This window comes from Panthera leo, chromosome B1, assembly GCF_018350215.1.
Source record: "Panthera leo isolate Ple1 chromosome B1, P.leo_Ple1_pat1.1, whole genome shotgun sequence".
Classification (NCBI taxonomy): Eukaryota; Metazoa; Chordata; class Mammalia; order Carnivora; family Felidae; genus Panthera; species Panthera leo.
The window spans coordinates 60,729,221-60,752,499 of record NC_056682.1 but is presented as its reverse complement, the minus strand read 5'-3'; positions in this window follow the sequence as shown (position 1 = coordinate 60,752,499).

Here is a 23,279-nt window from a genome sequence, read left to right as displayed (position 1 = left end):
TCCTTTTATTTAACATTTTACTGGTACCTTGCCTCACCTACTATTGGTACCATCCATTTAAGTATGGGAAATTTCATCTTATTTTACTTTAACTTAATTCACCTTACCTTACTTAGTCTTATCAAAACTAAAAACCTTCTCTGACCCTATATTTAATTGCAACCCACTCAAGCTTCTCTTCATTATCAAATTCCTTTGCTTACTGTTATTTTCCTTACTGCCCAGTCTCTCATCAACTCACCTCATTCTGGTCTCTACATCTAGCAATCTTCTGACACGGATTTCAATGAAATATCCTCTTTGCTAAATATAATGGGCATTTTTCATCTTTCTTGAATTTTTGAAGCATTTGACCCTCTGACTAATTGTTGCTTCCTGAAATTCTTCTTGGCTCTGATGAAAAGACACTCCTTTGTTTGCTTCCCACTTCTCTGACAGACTTCTCAGTGTCCTTTTCATCTTTTTTTTCCCCCTTAATTGCTGAAGTTCTTCAGGGTTTACCTAGACCCTCCTTTCTAGTCAGTCCTGCCTTCCTATACTATTAATTATATATGCTGGTGTTTCCCAAATTTGAAGCCTTCCACCTTATTTCTCTCTGACCCATATGAACTTCAGTCCATATATCTTACTGCTCATTGGTCTCCCTTTTGCTTGTCCTTCAATATTTACAATATTTTCTTCAAAAACCATTTATCCCCTCTCTGCTATCTAATTAATGTGAAGTCTACACAGTTGCTCAAGCCTGAACTTAATCCTATGTCTTTCTCAACCCCTAACATTAATCAGTCATCAGTTTCTGCTGATGTTCTGTACTAGGTAATTCCCTCTATCCATCTTTGTCTTGTAGAAAGGAGAAACATTGTGCAATGCTTTTGTTCCATTCACATTGGCCCATTTGCTGTGTCTTGAATATGCAAAACTGGTTTTCTTTCATTAGGTGCTAGCAGCAGCTGTTTCTATTCAAAATATGTTTCTCTCCTATTTCTTAGACTTTCCACTTTTCAAAATTTCCTTTTAAAGATATTTGATTTTTATTTTTTATTTTAAATACAATTTACAAAAACCCCTAAAATATTTATATAGTCACCTTTCTTTTGTTATTCTTTGACTGAAATACAATCTACTGAACTATAAAAATCTTTTATTCTAAAGATGGTCTCAATAGAAAGCCAATGTATTAGATAATAAGGATTTATTACACCATCTTTTTATTGTCACATAAAAAAACTTACCATGCCTTATATCTTCATATATCAGTGGTATAACTGGCTTCTCTGTCACAAACTTACACATTTTCTCCAAGCAATTCTTTCTTTTGAATTTTTGAATAGGCGAGATCCAATTTTTATTTTTATGAGTTTTATTTGCGAAGTATTCATTTCCTTTTAATGTTTATCATAAAAATTACAAAACACATCATTTAACTTAGTGGAATTCTATCCTTTAGGAAACACAAAACAAATTGTGAGCTATTTTTTTACCTTTAAAACCTAAACAAAAAATTTAAAGTCCCACCCAAAATGATCTTGGCTGTTAAAATCTGTTTTTAATGCAATAAAGAGAAAGTATTAAGAAGTAATATATTTTGACAATTATAGACTAATTTAGGCACAAAATGAATGGAAGATGGAAGAACATATACTAAAAACTAAAGTCACACATCAGTACCATAGAAAATATATTAACTGCAATCTGCAAAATGGTTTTGGGGAATACTAAGGACTTTAAATTCACTTAATCTGGAACGTTTATACGAATCCTGCACATTTTCACTGTATTCTTTCTACGAGCAGCGTTAGGTTCCCAATAGAATGTGGTAGAAACTACAAACATTTTTCAAATACTCCCTGTCCCTAGTATGCATAAACTCTTCATTTTCCACATCCTCCACCAAAATGGAAAATGTGTTATAATTGATGAACTTACATTGACAATTGTCACCCAAATTCCATGGTTTACATTAGGATTCACTGTTGGTATAGTACATTCCGTGGGTTTAGACAAATGCATAGTGACACGTATCCACTATTGTAGTAGCATCCAGAGTAGTTTCACCACCCTAAAAATTCTCCACACTTTACCTAATCATTCCTCCCTCACCTTTAACTCCTGGCAGCCACTGATCCTTTTATTGTTTGTGTGGTTTTGCGTTTCACAGAAAGTCATATATTTGGTATGTAACTAGCCTTTTCAGACTGGCTTCTTTTACTTAGAAATAGACATTTAACTTTCCTCTTTTCATGGCTTGATGGGTCATTTTATTTTAATGCCATTTATTTAGTCATTTTTACACCCAGTGTCTGCATATACTCCAGTTTATTTATCCATTCCCTGAATGAAGGGTTTCTTGGCTGCTTCCGAGTTTTGTCAATTATAAAAACAAACAAACAAACAAACAAACAAACTGGTATAAACATCCGTGTGCAGATGAGGAAATAAATTTTCAACTCATTCGGAGAAATACCAAGAATAGTTGTTGGATTGTAAGATAAGAGTATGTTTAGTTTTGTAAAAAAACAAAAAAAACAAAAAAACAAAAAAAAACACCAATTTGTCTTCCAAAGTGGTTGTAGCATTTTTACATTCCTATGACCAATGACTGAAAATTCCTGTTGCTCCACTTCCTCACCAACATTTGGCTGTGTCAGTGTTCCAGATTTTGGCCATTCTAATAGGTGTGTAGTGATATTTCACTGTTTTTTTTAAATGTTTATTTTTTGGTTTGTTTTGAAAGAGAGTGTATCCCTGGGTGCTCATGCCAGAGCAGGGGGAGGGACCAAGAGAGAAGAGAAAGAATCCCAAGTAGGCTATGAGCTGTCATGGTGGCGTCCAAAGTGGGGAATCAATCTTACAAACTGTGAGATCATGACCCGAGCCCATATCAAGAGTCAGATGCTTAACTGCTGAATGGACTGAGCCACCCAAGTGCCCCTCATTGTTGTTTTAATTTCACTTTCCTGTTGACATATGATGTAGAGCATGTTTTAATATGCTTATTTCATATGCATTTTCCTTTGGTAAGGTTTCTGTTAAGGTCTTTGAGCCATTTTCAAACGAGGCTATTTATTATGGTTAAGTTTTAAGAGTTCTGTTTACATTTTTGATAATCTTTATCAACTATGACAATTATTTCTTCAAATACTATTTCTTAGCTAATGAGGTTATAAATGAATGGAAAATAAAATGCTAAGTACTTTGCGATTTATTTTCAGGCAAGTCATAGGTCTTTGCAATCTTTACAAAATATTGAAAATTAAATTAAGCTGCATTGTAGTGGGAAATATACTACTTATATATTAACTATGCCTAATCATTTGACACTTCGGTTGGATTTAGTATTTATGTAAATTCTAGGAAGATTTTTTTTCGTATATTTATTCACAGGAAACAATGGTGTTACTTCTATTTATTATTTGAGAAAAAAATAGGAAGTACCAAGTAGTTGTAGTGTAAGGCTGAATTTTAACAGTTGTTTGTGGTGGCTAGTAGCACAGAGAACTTTTCTCTGTGTGTAGCTGCTACAGCTTGCTTTTCTTGATTTGTTAAAGTAACTTAGGGCTCTTAGAAATCTGCCCCCTTTGATTGCTCTGGGATATTTTGAGTGATATTCCCATTAATCTGGATTTAAGCTTAGTGAGTTGAGAATCAGTGAAAAAGAAGTAGGAGGATTTGATGCTCTGTGGCTCCAAACAAAACCCTGTGGAGTTCAGATAAAGCACAGAAGGGACACTTGGAATAGCAAATTTAATTCCTCAGCACGGGGGAAAAAGGAATTTTTTTCCTACCCAGCAATTGAGTGTTTGCTATTATTGACCAATGGGGAAGAGATACAGTAACTATGTATTATGCAGAAGGCGGGCACTAAATGTGTGGGGGCAGTCAACTTTCCAAGCACTTGCTTTTGTAAATTAGAGTAAGCATATTATTGAGAGCCTTAAAAGACAATTGAGTTTTTATATGCTACAAACCTAAGTATAATATATTTGAAATGATGAAAGTTTCCCTCCCCCCAAAATAACATATAGCACTTTGTTTGAAAGTTAATGTCTATTCTCATGACTCTATTGATGTTTGAAATTATTTTAGTTGATAAAATGTGAACAAATCAGTTCACTGAATTTTCTAAGTGAAGTCTGTCTTATACAGAATGGAATTCTCTTTTCTCCAATGATGACGAAACTTATTGAAACAACAAATGAAAATTCCTGATCAAGTGGTTCCTGCCCATTGGAAGTATCACACTGATTGATGTTTTAGATCCTGGCTAATTCATTCTGAACATTAAACCAGGCATATTTGTCCACATAATTGGCTTATAAAGTAGATTTGATGAGTTAACCAATATAGAATGAAATATTTCCAAATTGCTTAAGTTTTGTGTGTATGTGTGCATGTTTAACATGAGAAAAATCCTAATAACGTCTAACTTCGAAGAATAGAGAGGAAGGATTCTTAGGCTTCTAGTCACAAAATAAAATTCAATCATCAGTATCACTGCGTGCTTGCCATTCATACTCAGCTGTGGCTCCTGTCTTAGTATATTTTCTGGGACTTATATATTTATTTGCTTGTCATGATTGTTTTGATATTCAGCTGACAAACTATACCAAATGACTGACATGAGCAAATACCACGGGAATGTCAAGAGCAAAATAAGATGACAGTTGAGTATATTACCATTTTAAATGGACTGTCTTACTCTGCTGAATGTTGTTTGTTTGTTTGTTTGTTTGTTTCTTTTCCTACCTGTCATGCTTGATTAACTGGATCCCACTTTAGATATGCAGTGGTTCAAGTTATACTTAGTGCTCTCTATTTAGTAAAATGCAGCTTCTGTGATTATGAAAACATTAAGATTTACTTGCCTTTCATTCTCTAGCTCCAGAATTAAAGAAGGCCAATGGGATATGGGAGACAAAGTATACCTCTGACTAAATTTTAGGAATCAGTTTTTATTAAATGTTCATTAATTTGGAAAATAGTAAGCACATATAAGGCTGCTGATAATCTAGATTTTTTTAATGATATACAGACAAATATTCAGTGTCATCAGAATCAAATGAAGATATCAGAATAAAATGTTGAGATACATGAAATATAATTATGATATACATTATTAAGGTAAATTTTAATAAAAATTGATCCAAGCATGTTTGCTCATTCACTATTAAACATGGGAAACTAAAATTAATTTTTAAAAATCCTTTTTAATATGTTTATTTTTGAGGGAGAATGTGGGGGAAGGGCAGAGAAAGGGGGGACAGAGGATATGAAGCAGTCTCCATGCTGACAGCAGAGAGACTGATGTGGGGCTTGGACCCGCAAACCTTGAGATCATGACCTAAGTAGAGATTGGATGCTTAACTGACTGAGCCACCCAGGCGCCCCTTAAAAAATTTTAGAAAGCTTGGAATTTTACATTCTTTTCCTTTGAGTTGTTACCTTTTACATTTTGCTTTTGTCCATATCTCTAATTGTCTCCAAGGTTTTATAGTTTGTTCCCCCAAGCTTTTATAAAATTTCTAGAAGACACAAAAAAGAAATATGGATTTGATTGAATTAATGACTTAGGATCTAAAAGTAAAACCTATAGGAATGTGTGTGTGCATGTATAGGGGACCTTAGGACTGTTATTCAGTTTTTGAGATCCCACTTTTGTGTATTTTGAGATTTTGGCTGTGTTCTAAGCTGTAGAGTTTGCTGGAGGCAGAGTTCCCAATAAATGCGGTATTTTGAAAAAGTTTGCTTTTTGTTCCTCAAATAATTTTCTAGAATAAGAGACAAACCACAATAAAGACACAGTAGTTCTCATCAAGTTTTAGATATCAGGCTTGCAAATCAAAATACTGCCTAGAGCAAAAGCAAAAATATTCCCTCTCTTTGCATTTAAAATTCATGAAATGACAGAAAAATTAAATAGCACCATAAATCAAATAATATATAAACATAGTATAAGCTTACACTCTATCTGCCTTTCTAAGTCTTTTAAAATTTAAGTGATTTTATAAAAGCTGATTTTCTAAGAAGTTATTCTAAAGTGGCATTTCACATAAAACTTGAAAGAAAATTTAAAAATTCAATCCAAAGAGGGACCGCTTTATAGATCTGTGCAGGGTCAAGTTATTTAGATATGCACTAGTTCTCAAATATTGGTGTACGTGAGAATCACATGGACACTTGTTTAAAAGGCAGATTCCAATATAACTGGGTAGGCCTTAAGCCCTAGAATCTGAATTTTCATGACCACCACAGGCAATTCTAGTGCAAGTTATTCTTAGACTACACTTTGAAGAATTTGGTCAAGAGTCTGTGATAGAGGTATAGTCCTCCTATTGACAGGACTAGCCACTCTTGGGAGCTTGTTAGAAATGTAGAAATCTCAGGTGCCACCTAAGAATTTGTTTTTTAACAAGATCCTCAGCTGACTCATAAGCATTTTAGGGCACTGGATTAGAGCCTATTACTTGTGAAGTCATTAACTTTGTAAGTTTTAAAGTAACCTTAGGGGCTACTTTATGGATGAAGGGGAGTAAGAGGTACAGGCTTCCAGTCATGGAATGTACAAGTCACAAGGATGAAAGGAACAACATAAAGAATATGGTCAATGATATTATAATATTGTTGTATGGTGACAGATGGTAGCTACTCTTGGGGTGAGCATAACATAACGTATTGTTAAATCACTGTGTTTTATACTTGAAACTAATGCAACGTGTCTCAATTATAATTCTTTTTTTTAATTAAGTAACTTTGGAGTCTATAGTAAGATAAAAAATATATACTTAGATCCAACCAGCTGCCTCATGGAGTAGAGAACTATGCATCAGTCACAAGGAAGATGCTGGATGCTGTTGAGTTCAGGTGTTTATGTCAGTGCTAATGCTGGAATTTCTTCCAGTGTGGAATGTGCAATTCCTGCAAGTCCTATTTGCAGGTCTAATGAAACTTTTGTTCATGAACTGCCAAGGGAAAGAATTGGACATGTGAATTCCAGCAAGAATATTCACTCTTTGCCAGAAATATTTATAGCCCCAACAGTGTTTGTAACTTACTAATTCTCTTTGAAGGAAAGGATCATGGTTCTTATGACTCTCAGGCATGGAAAAGGGCATTATGTAATGCAGGCAATTTTTTTTTAATAGATGCTAGTTCCATTTCACTTTCTTTAATTGATAAACTTCATTTCTTTAAGAGTAGTTTTAGGTTCACAGCAAAATGGGGTGGAAAGTACCTAGACTTTCCCTATAACATCTGACCCCCATACCACTTTCCTGGGTAACAGACCAGACACAACCTCTCCCAATATCAACATCCTGCACCACTGGTACATTTGTTACAATTGATAAATGTACACTGACACATCATTATCACCCAAAGTCCATAGTTTACATTAGTATTCACTCTTGATGTGCCCAATTCAATAGACTTGAAGAATGCATAATGATACATACAACTATTAAAGTATAATGCAAAATAGTTTCCACTGTTCTCTGCCTATTCATGCTTCCATCCCCTTCCCTCTGGCAACCAACTAACCTTTTTATTGTCTCCATAGTTTTACCTTTTCCACAATGTCATTTGGTTAGAATTATACAGTATGTAGACTTTTCAGAATAGCTTCTTCTTGGCTTATCAGAAACAGTTAAATAAAACATATTTATAATTGACTACATACACACACACACACACACACACACACACACACACACATATATATATACACATATATATATACACACATATATACATATAGTATATATGTATATATGTATATATGTGTGTATATATATATGTGTATATATATATGTGTGTGTGTGTGTATATGTATATATATATATATGTATATATATATATGTGTATATATATATACACACATGAGGCATAGGTCAGTAATATGTGTAACTTTATTTTGAATGTGCTTAGATACCCTCAACATTAAAACCTTTGTCTCCCGCAAACATCTATTACTGTGTATTTCAATCTAATACCCTACTTATCACTTTCCAATCCTTGAAGCTAAAAAACAAACATAAAAGCAAACAAAAAAATGGAAATAAAAAGATATGTTAAATACAGACAAAAAATTTCCAAAAGATATATATTTCCTAATAAAATTAAGGAATAGAGAAAGCAGAAGCAAACCTTTTTAGTTACTTTAGGAACACCTTGATTTCTTTCAGACCCTGAACAAACAATTAATTTTATGACTGAGTTTTTGATACTTATTTTATAATGCTGAGATGAGTATTTCCTCTATATGTCTTCCTGCCAAGTTCAAAAACATCCTAAAACTATTAGGATATGTCACTGTGGATCATAAAGACAAAGAAGAAGGAGCAAATGTCCCATAAAATTAAAGACTCATATAGCTGTATTTCAACACAGAATGAGAGACATACTACGTCAATTTTCCTACATTTTAACCATGTTTTGATAAAACTAGAGCCTAAAAAATTTACTGTTTTACAATAAATAAGATTTGAAGTGAGCAAAAAGTATATATATTTTATAAAACTATATTATTCTCCAGTTATAAAAGCAATATACATTTATTACAGACATTTGGCAAATTTTCAATACATAAAGAAGCAAATATAAACCACCCATAATGGTGATTCTGCTAAATAAATGAGAAATTTTATCCTCTTGGACAACTAGGATTTCTTTCTGTTGATGTGGTGGGAAAGGTTTTTGTGTGTACTTATGACTCATTGTATCTTCACTAACAGAGCAGGAAGGATGTTACCCGAAGGTCATATAAAAAACAATTCAGGAGAGAAAAGTAAAAGTACATATTTTTAGGATATCATTTTGCCATTAAGCAGAAATCATGGGTACAATTACTTATATGGAATATTTTTTGAAAGGAAATGGGCGATATGCTTTATATATATTATCATATTTAATTCTAACACCTTCACTTATTCAATGAAAAAATAGTTTTGAGAACTTAGCATTGTTTCTGATATCACAAACCTCTAAATGGCATTTACAAGATACAAATAAACATTGTTATAATTCCAAAGCCCATGATTCATATAGTTCCTCTATATGGTAGGACAACCATTAAAAATAGTTCTACATTTACAACCTTCTCTTCTTCTCCCTCACACTACACTACCAAAGAAATAAACTAGAAACAGAGCTCTTTTTTTAAAGCTTATCTTGATAATTGCATTAGGATGAACAATATGACTTATAGTGAATGAATGGTAGGAAGGATCCTAAAAGGAAATTGAGCTGTTTATTAACAAATAAATGGAGAAGTGAGGAGACAGTTAAGGACAAGCAAATTTTTTTTGAAAATTTATGTTGGTTTCTTTATGCTTCTTGACTTCCTTCACCCATTTCTCCTACTCCACTCTGGCACCCCAACTCTGGCAACCACCAATCTGTTCTCTGTATCTATGAACTTATTTTTTTGTTTTGTTTTGTTTTTAGATGCCACGTGTAGGAGAGATCATATGGTATTTGTCTTTCTCAGTCTGACTGATTTCATTTAGTATAATGACCTTAAGATTTATCTATGTTAGTGCAAATAGCCAGATTTCATTGTTTTACAAAGATGAATAATATTCGAGTCAACATATAGTAGACTCCTGAACAACAGGGAAGTTAGAGGAACCAACTGTCTATGCAATTGAAAATCTGTTTACAAATTTTGATTCACCCCAAACTTAACTACTAATACCCTACTATATATATCCTGGAAGCCTTATTCATAACACAAAAAATAGGTTAACACATATTTTGTATGTTATATGTATTATATACTGTATTCTTGGAACTAAGTAAGATAGGAAAAATAAAATGTTATTAAGAAAGTCATAAGGAAGAAAAAACACAGGGATAATACTGGATTGTATTGATCAAAACAATTCATAATTGGGCCTGCTCATTTCAAACACTTGTTCGAGGTCAACTGTAAATTACCATATTTCCTTTATCCATTCATTGTCAGTGGACATTTAGGTTGTTTCTATGTCTTGGTTACCGTAAAAGCTTGCAGTGAACATTGAGGTGCAAATACATTTTGAGTTAGGTTTTTGTTTTATTCTGATAAATACACAGAAGTGGAATTCCTGGATTATATAATTCTATTTTTAATTATTTGAAAAACTTTCATACTGCTTTCCATAGTGGTTGCACCAATTTACATTTCCTTCCACAATGGAAAACGGTTCTTTCTTCTCCACATCCTCAGAAGATTGTTCTTTTTTGTATTATTGATAATAGCCATTCTAACAGGTGTGAAGTGGTATCTCATTGTGGTTTTATTTTGCATATTTCTGATTAGTAATGTTGAGCATCCTTTCCTGTGTCTGTTGGCCATCTATATGTCTTCTTTGGAAAAAATGTTTATTCATATCCACTGCTCATTTTTAATCAGACTTTTTATTGCTACAGAGTTGTATAAATTCTTTATATATTTTGGATATTAACTTCTTATCAGATATATGTTTTACAAATATTTTCTCCCATTCAGTATGTTCCTTTTTATTTTGTTGATGGCTTCCCTTGCTGTGCAGAAGTTTTTAGTTTAATGTAGTCTCACTTGTTGATTTTCACTTTTATTTCCTGTGCTTTTGGTGTCAAGTATTAATTGCCAAAACTAATATCAAAAAGTTTGCTACTTATATTTTCTTGTAGAAGCTCTGTTGTTTTAGGTCTTATATTCAACAATTTAATCCTTTTTGAGTTTATTTTGTGTATAATAAAAGATAATGGTCTGGTTTCATTCTTTTGTATGTGATTGTCCAATTTTCCCATTACCATTTATCGAAGAGGCTATCCTTTCCCATTGCATGTTCTTGGCTCCTTTGTCATAAATTAGTTGACCATATCCTGGGATTTCTACTCCTTTTCATTGATCTATGTGTCTGTTTATGTGCCAACACTATATGTAATTTGAAATTAGGGGGCTCTGTTCTTCTTTCTCAAGATGGTTTTGGCTTTGGGTCTTTTGAAGTTCCATACAATTTTTAGGATAGTATGCTCTGTTTCTTTGAAAAACTGCTATTGGAATTTTGATAGGGATTGCTTAGAATCTCTAGCACTCTGGGTAGCACAAACATTTACCAATACTGATTCTTTCAACTCATGAGAACATAGTATCTTTCCATTTATTCATGTATTCTTCCATTTCTTTTATTAATATCTTATAGTTTTCAGTGTTTAGACCTTTTACCTCGATGGCTAAATTTATTCTTAGATATTTTCTTCCTTTTGAGGGAATTATAAATAGAGTTGCTTTCTTAATTTCTTTTTCTGATTATTTATTAATTGCGTATAGAAATGTGGCAAATTTTTACATATTGATTTATATCCTAAAACTTTAATGAGTTTGTATGCCTTAACAGATTTTTGGTGGAGTCTTTAGAGGTTTTTATATATAATATCATCTCATCTGCAAATAATGGCAGTTTTACTTCTTCATTTCTGATTTGGAAGATTTTATTTCTTTTTCTTGCCTAATTACTATGGCTAGGACTTCCAGTACTATGTTGAATAAAAGTGGTAAGAATGGACATCCTTGTCTTAATCTTAGAGAAAAAGTTTTCAGCTTTTCATTTTTGAAAGGTTAGCTTTGGGCAATTATATTGTTGAGGTACACTGACTCTATACCAGATTTGTTGAATTATTATCATAAATAAATGTTGAATATTGTTGAATACTTTTTCTACATCTACTGAGATGATATTATTTTTATCCTTCATTTTGTTAATGTGGTATATCAATTGAACCATGCTTGCATCTCTGAAATTAATTCCATTTGATGATGGTGTATGATCTTTTTAATGTATTGTTGAATTGGGTTTGCCAGTATTTTATTGAATTTTTACATCTATGTTCATCAGGGGTATTGGTTTATATTTTATATTTTTCTGGCATTCTTGTGTGGTTTTGGTATCAGGGTAAGGCTGGCCTAGTGAAATTAGTTTGGAAGTGCCCACCCCTTTTCTATTTTTTGGAAGATTTGAGAAGAATTGGTAATAAATCTTTAAATGTTTGGTAGAGCTCACCAGTGAATCCAATGATCCTGGAATTTCTTTGTTGGGAAGTTTTTTTTTATTACTTATTCAATATTACTAGTAATCATTGTGTTTAAATATTCTATTTCTTTATGATTCAGTCTTGGTAGGTTGTACATTTCTAGGAATTTGTTCTAGGTTTACAATTCCCCAGTATATAATTGTTTATAGTCTCATAATCTTTTGTAGTTCTGTGGTATCAGTTTTTACATGTTCTCTTTTATTTCTGATATTTTAATACTGTCTCTTTTTTTCCCTAAAGAATCTACCTAAAAGCTTGTAAACTGCATTTATCTTTTTCAAAAAAGCCCTCAGTTTCATTGTTATTTTCTAATTTTTAAGTCTCTATTTCATTTATTTTGGCTCTGATCTTTTTATTTCCTTCTGTCTACTAACTTTGGACTTTGTTCTTTTTCTTATTTCTTGAGGTGTAAGTTTAGTTGTCTATTTGATATCTTTCTCAGTTCTTGAAGTACACATTTATTACTATAAAATTCTATCTTAGAACTGCTTTTACTGCATCTCATAAGTTTTGGTACATTGTATTTCAATTTTCATTTGTCTCAAGCTATTTCTAAATTTCTCTTTTAATTTCTTCATTGACTCATTTGTTGTTCAGAAATGTGTTGCTGAATCTCCACATACTTGCAAATTTTTCAGATTTTTAATGTATCTAATTTCTGATTTTATACCATTTTGGTTAGAGAAGTGGCTTGATATTATTTCAAACCTCTTAAATTTATTAAGACTTGTTTGCAGCCTTCTGTGTAATCTATTCTGAAGAATGTTCCCTGTGCACTTGAAAAGAATGTGTATTATCTTGCTTTTAAATGGAATATTCTGTATATTTTTCTTAATTCCAGTTGGTCTAATGTATCATATAAGGTCGATGTTTCCTTATTGCTCTTAGGTTTGTAAGTCTATCCATGATGTAAGTGGAGTATTAAAGTCCCTCACTCCTTTTGGGTGTGTTAATGTGTGTGCTTTATACATTTAGGTACTCCTCTGTTGAAATATTTACAAATATTATATCTTTTTATTGGATTGACCCCTTTATCATTATGTAATGACCTTCTTTCTTTTTATACTCTTTGTTTTAATGTCTGTTTTGATATAAGCATAACTCCCCCACCTTTTTAGTATATTTCCATATTTTTCTCATGTGACAGTAAGAGACCTGGTTCTCATTATCCCGAATATATTGAACTATTGATTAATTACCCTGTGTGTAGCTGCATAAGTAACTATTCCCATGTAATAATATCCCTAAAAATTTAGCAGCTTTAAACATTACGTATTTATCAACTCTCATTTTCTATGGATCAGAAATCCAGACACGGGTTAGCTGGGTCTTCTGTGGGATTGAGCATTGGAGGGGTGATCTCATCTGGATTCCTAAATGAGGAAGAATCAACTTCCAAGCTTATTCAGGTTGTGGTAGAAATTAATTTTCTTATACTTGTCAGACTGAAAAACTCATTTTCTTGCAGGATGTTGCCTACAAGCCACCCTTAAATCCTATCCTGAAGTTCCTCATTATATGGGTTTTGCTTCCTTCCTCAAAGTTAGCAAGGGAAATAGAAACTTCAGGAAGAGAGTACCACATTTTTATAAAATAACTCATATATAAATAATCATGCACATCTTGTAACCTTTGCTGAGTTATACTGGCTTGAAGCAAGTCACAAGTCCCTGTGATATTCAAGCTGAGGAAAACATACAAGAACATAAACACAAGGAGTCAGGGATCATATCACTCTGCCATAGTAACTGTCTCCTCTTTCTACCATTACCCCTGTCTTGAGAATATGTTCTCCTCACCCCATTCAGAATGTGACACCCTGAGCCACTCTGCTGCCTCACCCAAGTAGACTCTCAAATCACACAGACTCTTTTTGCAACCTGCCCATGTTCCAAAAACCCACTCCATGCAGCCACTCTTCTGCCATAGTGTGGGCTGTGACATCTCATTTAATTCTACTTGCTGCACAGATGTCCTGCTCATTCTACTTTTATTTCCATACCTCATGCAAGGCAAATCATTTCTGAGGATACCCTTCTTACACCACTCCGATTCTGGCACATTTGCTGGGTTGTAAACATAATTGTTCATTTCTATATGCCAACCTTACTTTCTCCAAATATTCTCCGTTTTATTATATGTTACTACCAATCACCTAGCTTTACAAGCCTTGAATAAAAAAAAATGGAGTCTTCTATTATTCATAAGACACATGGAATTTGTGAACAATTTCTTTCCAAAATATTTTAATTCTGATTATTTCTCATTATTTCTATGGGTTTATCCTACACAACTTCTTGCCTGGTTTATCATAATACCACCTAACTCTTCTCCTAATTTCTCTTCTTATGCCCCTACAGTGTGTTCTGAACAAGCCAGAAGAAGGATTTAAAAATATATATGTGATCATGTTTCAGGTTTTCTTCATTCTTCATTCTAATGGCTGCCTAATGCTTTTGAATAAAATCCTAAATCCAAGAAGCACCTCCATGCGTTCTTTGATATCTGCCTGACCTTTTTTCCTACCATGTTTCTTCTTGATCATAGATATTCAAGCTACAGAGGCTTTCTTTCTTTCCTAGAACACAACCAGCATTACTCATTCTGCCTGAAGTAATCTTGTCTCAGTTATCCATATGATGTTTTTCTCATGGAATTTAGGTCTCTGCTCAAATGGTACCTCATCAGAATAGAAATTATTACTATCTCCCTTCCCCCCTTCCCTGTCTTATTTGTATTCTACTGCTCATATCAGTGTCTGCTATTATATTGTGTTTTTATTTACTCTAAGGAATACATGACAGTTTTCTAACTAGTAATCCAAATGCCCACAGAAGCACTTTTACTCAAGTGCCAATTAAGTAAATATTTGTTGAGTGAAGGAATGGGGTCGCAAATTAAATCAATTGCCCTTCTTAAGACAAAAATCCTTACTATTACATGAATTCCACAACTTTTATTCAGAGCATCTGTACATGCAACACAAAGTCGTGAATAATTAGAGAAAATCAAGATTTATTAGACAGATTTTCTAACCACAAGGAATTCAAAATTTAATTGGATAATATGACAAAATTTAAATTCCAATACAAATTTAAAATGTATGTAGGTCAAAAAGGAAAAGTTATATCATGAGACATTAGGTGATTAATAGTTTTAATTGTTACATTATACAGAACATAATTGCTATAATATTTTAGAGGGGGAACTAAGTACTTTAATTTGAGTGCTAACAGAAGATTTAATAGAGAAATTGCAGTTGAAAGAAAACCTGAAAATATTTACACAAAACAAACCACAGGCATTTCCCCCACTGAAGAAGCTATATGAAAATTAACAAAAATTCCAAGTAACTTGGTCACAATCCCAAAGCAAAATCAAATGAATGTTTTTATTTTTCCTTTTTGCTTTCTGGTATTTTTGCATTATTCAATCTTTTTTAATAGTATTTTCATATATAGAAATATATTTTCTGTTAATATATACCATACATAATTTATTTCTATTTTACAAAGTATTTTTCTTTTCTCTCTTCATTGGAATTCTTACAAAGTAGGATAAAAATCTTGGCATATATTTTTCCACATCATTTTCCATGATTATACAATTATATATGAGTATAAAGGGGATTTGTTTTGCGTGTTTTTCTAAAGAGTTTCTAAACCATGCTCCAAATATCTCCCTACATCTTTCTTTTGTTATTTCAAATGTATTCTAAAAAATCCTTCATATTCATAGATCTTGATCTACATTATTTTAAGAACAGTATAATAACTTGTTGTACCAAATCACCATTTAACGAATTGTGCTCCGTTTTAGAAAATTCAGGTAATTTCTAGTTTGTGTTTATATTGTTTTGTTTTTCCCATACCCTTACATATCTGACACTATAAACTAGTGTTTTTATTTTATGCAATTATTGAGTCAAAATAAATGTGTATGCAACTAGATATTGAGATTTCCTTTTGATTTTTTAATGAAGTAAAGTTGACCATCACTATTATGTTAGTTTCAGCTGTTCAACACATTCATTCAATATTTATATACATGATAAAATGATAATCAATATTCCTAGTTACTATGTCCCCATACAGTTATTATATAGTATTGACTATGTTACTATGCTGTACTTCACAACCCTGTGACTTACTTATTTTATAAGTGGAAGTTTGTGCCTCTTAGCCCTTTTACCTATTTTGCCCTTCCTCCCACCTCCCTTCCTGTCTAGCAGTCACTAGTTTGTTTTCTGTACTTCTAAGTCTGTTTCTGTTTTGATTTTTTAGATTCCAATATAAATGAAATAATAAGGTATTTATTTTTCTCTAACTTATTTCATTTAGCATAATACCTTCTGGGTCCATCCATGTTGTCACAAATGGCAAGATTTCATTCCTTTTTATGGATGAGTAATATTCTTGTGTGTGTGTGTGTGTGTGTGTGTGTGTGTGTGTGTGTGTATGATCATATAATATATATGGGATCACATGTGTATACACACACACACACACATACACACACATTTATACCAAATTAATGTTTGGGGGCTTATTTTGGATAAATAGCCAGAATTAAATTTGCAGGATTATTTGGTATTTTTAGTTTTAGTTTTTTTAAAGAAACTCCATACAGTTTTCTATAGTGGCTATGCTAATTTACACAAACATCAACAATACCAAAGGGTTCCCTTTTCTTCACATTTTCACCACTTGTTATTTTTTGTCTTTTCGATACTAGCTGTTCTGACAGATATGAGGTGATTTGCATTTGCCTGACCATTAGTGATTTTGAGCATCTTTTCATGCGTGTATTTTGTATCTGTATGTCTTTGAAAAAAATGTCTATTTAGGTGCTCTGCCCATTTTTCAACGGGATTTTTTGGTGTTTTTGATATTAACCTTGTATTAGAGAGATTTGCAAATCTCTTTCCCATTTAATACATCACCTTTTCATTTTGTTGATTTTTTTCCCCTTCATTGTGCAGAATCTTTTCAGGTTAGTGTGATCCCAATTCTATATATTTGTTTTTGTTGCCCTTACTTGAGTGGACAGATCCCTAAAAATATTGCTAAGGCTGATGTCCAAGAGTTTACTGCTAATGTTTACTTCTAGGGGTTTTATGATTTCAGGTCTTATATTTAGGTCTCTAAACCATTTGGGTTTATTTTTGTAATGGTGTAAGAAACTGGTCCAGTTTAATTATTTTGAATGTAGCTGTCTCGTTTTCCCAGCAACATTTATTGAAGAAATTTTCCTTTTGTCATTCTATGACTTGCCTCCTTTGTGATTAATTAACCGTATAATGACATAATAGAGTATGTACTGATTGGTTAACCAATATGTGTGGGTTTATTTTTGGGCTATTTTGCTCCATTGAGCCATGTGTCTATTTTTGTGCCAATACCATACTGTTTTCATAACACAGCTTTGTAATAGAGTTTAATCTCTGATAGTGTGATATCTCTGGTAGTGTGTTCTTCTTTTTCAAGATTGCTTTGGCTATGCAAGCTCATATGTGGATCCATACAGATTATAGGAGTATTTGTTCTAGTTTTATGAAAACTCCCATTCGTATTTTCATAAGGATTACACTGAATCTGTGGATTGTCTTGGGTAATATGTACATTATAACAATATTAATTCATCCAGTCCATGAGCATGGCGTATCTTTCCATTTATTTGTGTCATCTTCATTTTCTTTCACCAATGTTTATAATTTTCAGAGTATATGTCTTTCACCTCCTTGGTTAAATTTATGCTTAGATATTTTATTCTTTTTGATGCACTTGTAAGTGGATTTTCTTCCTTAATTTCTTTCTGATAGTTATTAGTGCATTGAAACACAACAAAGTTATGTTATATTAATTTTATATCCTGCAACTTTACTGAATTTATTACCTATAATAGTTTTTTGGTGGAGTCTTTAGGATTTTCTGTATCTATTATGTCATTTGAAAATAGTGACAGTTTTACATATTTCTTACCAATTTGGATGACTTTTACTTCTTTCTCTCATCTGCTGCGGCTAGGAATTCCAATAGTATGTTGAATAAGTGGTAGAATTAGGCATCTTTGTCTTGATCCTGATCTTAGAGGAAAAACTTTCAGCTTTTCACCATTGAGTATGATGTTAGCTGTGAGTTTATCATAGATGGCCTTTATTGTATAGAAATATGTTTACTCTATAACCACTTTGAGAGTTTTATCATGAATGGATGTTGGATTTTTTTCTCAAGCGCTTTTGTTATTTCTATTGTGATAATTACATAATTATTATCCTTAGCTCTGTTAATATGATATATCACATTCATTGATTGTGGGTATTGAAACATCCCTGCATTCCTGGAATAGATCCCACCTGATTGTGGTGAATGATCCTTTCAATATATTATTAAATTCAGTTTGTTGATATTTTGTTGATAATTTTTGCATCTATGTTCATCAAGGATATTGGCCTTTAATTTTCTTTTTTTTTTTAGTGTCTCTTTCTAATTTTTGTATCAGTGTAATGCAAACTTCCTAGTATGAATTGGAAGCATTCCTTTTCATCCGTTTTCTTTTTAATTGTTTGAGAAGGATGAGTCTTAACCTCTTATTTAAATATTTAAAATAATTGACCTGTAAAGACCTCTTTTCCTGAGCTTTTGTTTGTTAAGAACTTTTGATTACTGATTCTACTTTATTACTAGTAATTGGCCTGTTCAGAATTTCTTTTTCTTCCTTATTCAGTCTTGGAAGATTGCATGTTTCCAGGAATTTATGTATTTTTTCTAGGCTGTCAAATTTGTTGACCTAGATTGTTCATAGTTGTCTCTTTAATTCTTTGTATTTCTGTGGTTTCAGGTGTAACTTCTCCTCCTTAATTTATGATTTTAATGAGGTGCTTGGGTGGCTCAGTTGGTTAAGTATCTGACTTTGGCTCAGGTTATGATCTCATGGTTCAGCTGATAGCTGACAGCTCGGAGCCTGGAGTCTGCTTTGGATTCTGTGTCTCACTCTCTGTCTCTCCCCTGCTCACACTGTGTTTCTCTCTCTCTCTCTCAAAAATAAACATTAAAAATTTTCAATTTATGATTTTATTTATTTTACACACCCCTTTTTTGTGTGATTAATCTGGCTAAAGGTGTATCAATTTTATCTTTTCTTAGATTCATATACATTATTTTCTATTGTTTATTATCTCTTCTATCAATTTCTGCTCTAATCTCTATTATTTCCTTTCTTCTAGTAACTTTGGCCTTCATTTGCACTTCTCTTTCTACTTTCTTAGGTTTAAGGTTAGATTGAACAGTTTGTTTTTTTGAGGTAGGCCAGTATCACTTTGAATGTCCCTCTCAGAAATGCTTTTTTGCTGTATCCCACAGATTATAGAACATTGTATAAATATAAATATTTTTATAAATAAAAATAAAATGGAAACTGTATTTCCATTTTAATGTATCTCAAGGTTTTGTTTTTGTTTTTCATTTCCATTTTTGTTTCTTTGTCAACCCATTGGTTACTTGGTGGCATTTGTTTTGCCTTCATGTATTTGGGGTTTTTTTGTCCCTGTTTTTTTTTCGTAATTGATTTCTATTTTCATACCATTATGGTTGGAAAAAAATACCTGATATGCTTTCCTCTTCTTAAATTTATTTATTTATTTTTTAAACTTTTTTCTTTTTTTTTTTCTTTATTTTTGAGACAGAGAGAGAGCATGAACGGGGGAGGGGCAGAGAGAGAGAGAGGGAGACACAGAATCGGAAGCAGGCTCCAGGCTCTGAGCCATCAGCCCAGAGCCCCACGTGGGGCTCCAACCCACGGACCACGAGATCGTGACCTGGCTGAAGTCGGACGCTTAACCGACTGAGCCACACAGGCGCCCCATCATCTTCTTAAATTTAATGGCATTTCTTTGTTTGGTCTAAAATATGATCTATTCTGAAGAATGTTCCAAGTGCACTTAAAATACATGGTGTTGATTTTTGACTTAGACCCAAACCTAAAAAAATATTGTAGATGTTAAGTATACCCCCATGCTTCAGAAATCATGCAGGAAACTCCAGATACCTTCTCTAGGGATTTTCAAAATATAGCACTCCATTGCTATAATGCTCACTTTACCACTCTAAAAGAGTCAATAGAAAAAGAAAGCTGAAAATGTGAGAATTCAAAGGAGTCCTGGCAGAGATTGGGAGTATTAGTGTAATCTTTCCCTTCCATCATTCATGGAGTTGTTCTTCCATTGACACAAATGAGAGAAATCCCTTGGTTTAGTGGTGCCCAGTAGATTGAAAGTTGAACATCCTTTCTGGCAGGTGGACATTTAGTGGTAGGCTGAAGCATCTCTGGCCACTAGGTGTGGCCTGTGAAATGAAATATAATGATGATCCTTGAAGAACTTGAAAAAAATTCTGGGAATTTTTGGGGGTATATGAACATAGAGAATGATGCTGGTTTCTCACTTTGAGAATTTTTAAAGGAAGGGTCTAGCTGGAACAATCTGGATGGAGAGTGATAAGATTAATAATGTTGCAGTCTACACCATTACTTTGCCCCATGTTAACATGTGTTAGATTCCCAAGGAATACATAGACTCTAAAGGGACAAATCAGTCTGAGTCATTTCAAAACTTGCCCACTAAGGTCAGGCATTCTCATAATAACAAGTGGAGTGTAAATCTAGGGAAAATCTGAGCTCATTGAGGTTATTCAAAATTTGTTGTGTATAAATGATGCAGGACTTCAGAAGGACACTTAGATGTATTCTATACAAGGCTGGAAAAAAAAATTACAACTTGATGAAATCACAGATGATGGTTAGCACTTTTAACAATAAAGCATTTTATATACTTAAAAAACTTAATAGTATGGAATAAACATAACTTTTACATGCATTTGGAGACCAAAAACTATCAGTTTATGTTTACATCCTGCCTACTGTCTTTATTTCTTTATTGCTCATTGCTGATGTAGGGAAAGAGTAACTTGTACCTTGAAACTTTGCAGGCTTTATTAGCTTTAGGAGCTTTCTTGTGGGTTTGGGAGAATTTTCTATATATAGGATCTTGTCATCTGCAAATAGATATGGACTGGCTTCTTCTTTTCCAACGTGAATAAACGTGGCTATAAATTACAATGCAATGTGGAATAGCAGTAAGTGAAAGCAGTAATCATTTACTGGTTTCAGATATTAGGGAGAAAATTTTCATTCTTTCATGTAAGTATGATGTTAACTGTAGATTATTTTTTTATCAATACCTTTTATCATCTTGATAAAACTTTTTCTAGTTCTAATTTTCTGAGAGTTTGTGCAATGAAAGGATGTTGGGTTTTGTCAAATGCTTTTTCTACTTCCATTGGCACGATCTTGTTTTTCCCTTTTTGTTCCTATTAATGTGATATATTACATTGATCAGATTTATTATATTAAATCACCCTGTATTTTGGGGATAAATCCCACTTAGTCCTGGGGAACAATCCCTTTAATATGTTCTTGGATTTGATCATATTTTGCTGAGGATTTTTCATCTATATAAGGAATATTGGTGTGTAATTTTCTTTTTTTTAATTCTTTTAAATGTTTATTTATTATTGAGAGACAGAGAGACACAGAGCATGAGCAGGGGAGGGGTAGGGAGAAGGGGAGACACAGAATCTGAAGTAGGCTCCAGGCTCTGAGCTGTCCACACAGAGCCTGACGCGGGGCTCGAACTCACAGACTGTGAGATCATGACCTGAGCCGAATTCGGTCGCCCAACCCAGATGCCCCTGGTCTGTAATTTTCTTATAGTTTTCTCTATTTTTTGGTATTAGGATAATGCTAAACTCATAAAAATATTAAAAAGTGTTTCCTCTTCTTCAAGTTTTTGAAAGAGTTTTAGAAGGACTGGTGTTAATTCTTCTTTAAATGTTTGGTATAACTCACCAATAAAACAACCTTTTGTTATTTCAAAAATGATATTTCCTTTTTGAAAAGTTTTTGATTACTGATTCAGTCTTTTTATTTCTTATAGGCCTGTTGAGATTTTCTATTTAATTTTGAGTCAGGTTAAGTAATTTGTATGTTTCAAAGAATTTTTCCACTTCTGTGTTATCTAACTTGACATGCAATAGTTCATATTATTATAATACTATTTACCTTCATAAAGTTGGTGGTAATATCTCTATTTTCATTTCTGACTTCAGTTATCTGCAACTTCTCTATTTGATCATTGTCAAGGTAGCTAAAGTTATCAATTTGTTGATCTTTTCAAATGACCAACTTTTGGTCTCATTGATTGTCTATATTTGTCTATTGTCTATTTTGTTTATCCCCAATTTATTTGGGGATTTGTTTATTCCAATTTATTATTTTCTTCCTTCTGCTAGTTTTTTTTAATGTTCATTTACTTTTAAGAGAGAGAGAGAGAGAGCATGAGCAGGGGAGGGGCAGAGAGAGAGGGAGACGCAGAATCTCAAGAAGTCTCCAGGCTCTGAGCGGTCAGCACAGAGTCTGACACAGGGCTCGAACTCATGAACCACAAGATCATGATCTAAGCAGTAATCAAGAGCTGGACACTAAACTGACTGAGTCACCTAGGCACCCCTATACTTTTAAGTTATAGAACTTCTTTCTGGCTCCTATTTATAATTTTTACCTATTTTTTGATATTCTCTTTCCTTCACACATATTTTCCTGTAGTTCTTTGAGCATTTTCAAGACAGTTATTTTAAATCCTTTTCCATTAAATTTGATGTCTGAGCTTCCTCAGGTATGTTGTCTGTCAACTAACTTTATTCCTTTGAATAAGTCATGCTTTCCTATTTCCTTGTATGCCTTGTGTTGTTGTTGTTGCTGTTTGCTGTTGCTAAAAAAAAATTCATTTGAATCTTATAATGTGGTAACTCTGAACCTCAGAGTATTCCCCTTCCACAAGATTTTCTGTTTATTATGTGTTGTAAGGTTTTTCTCCTGGTAACTATCCTAAAGTGAAAACTTATAGTCTTCTCAATTCTTTTCTAAGCCTGGTTCTCCCCTTGAGAATATGGCTTTCTATATATCCCTGTACACCCTGCTTTTGAATGTTAAAAAAACAAAAAACAAAAAACAAAATGAATGGGCTCCTTCAAGTCTCCTGGAGGCCTCTTCAGCTAGTAAGGTAATAAAGTTGAGACTCTGTACCTATATCTTGTCAATAAGAGGCAGCTATCAGCAATCAGAACTCATAAGCCCGATATTTGGAGGACAAAATCCCTAATTGCCCACAC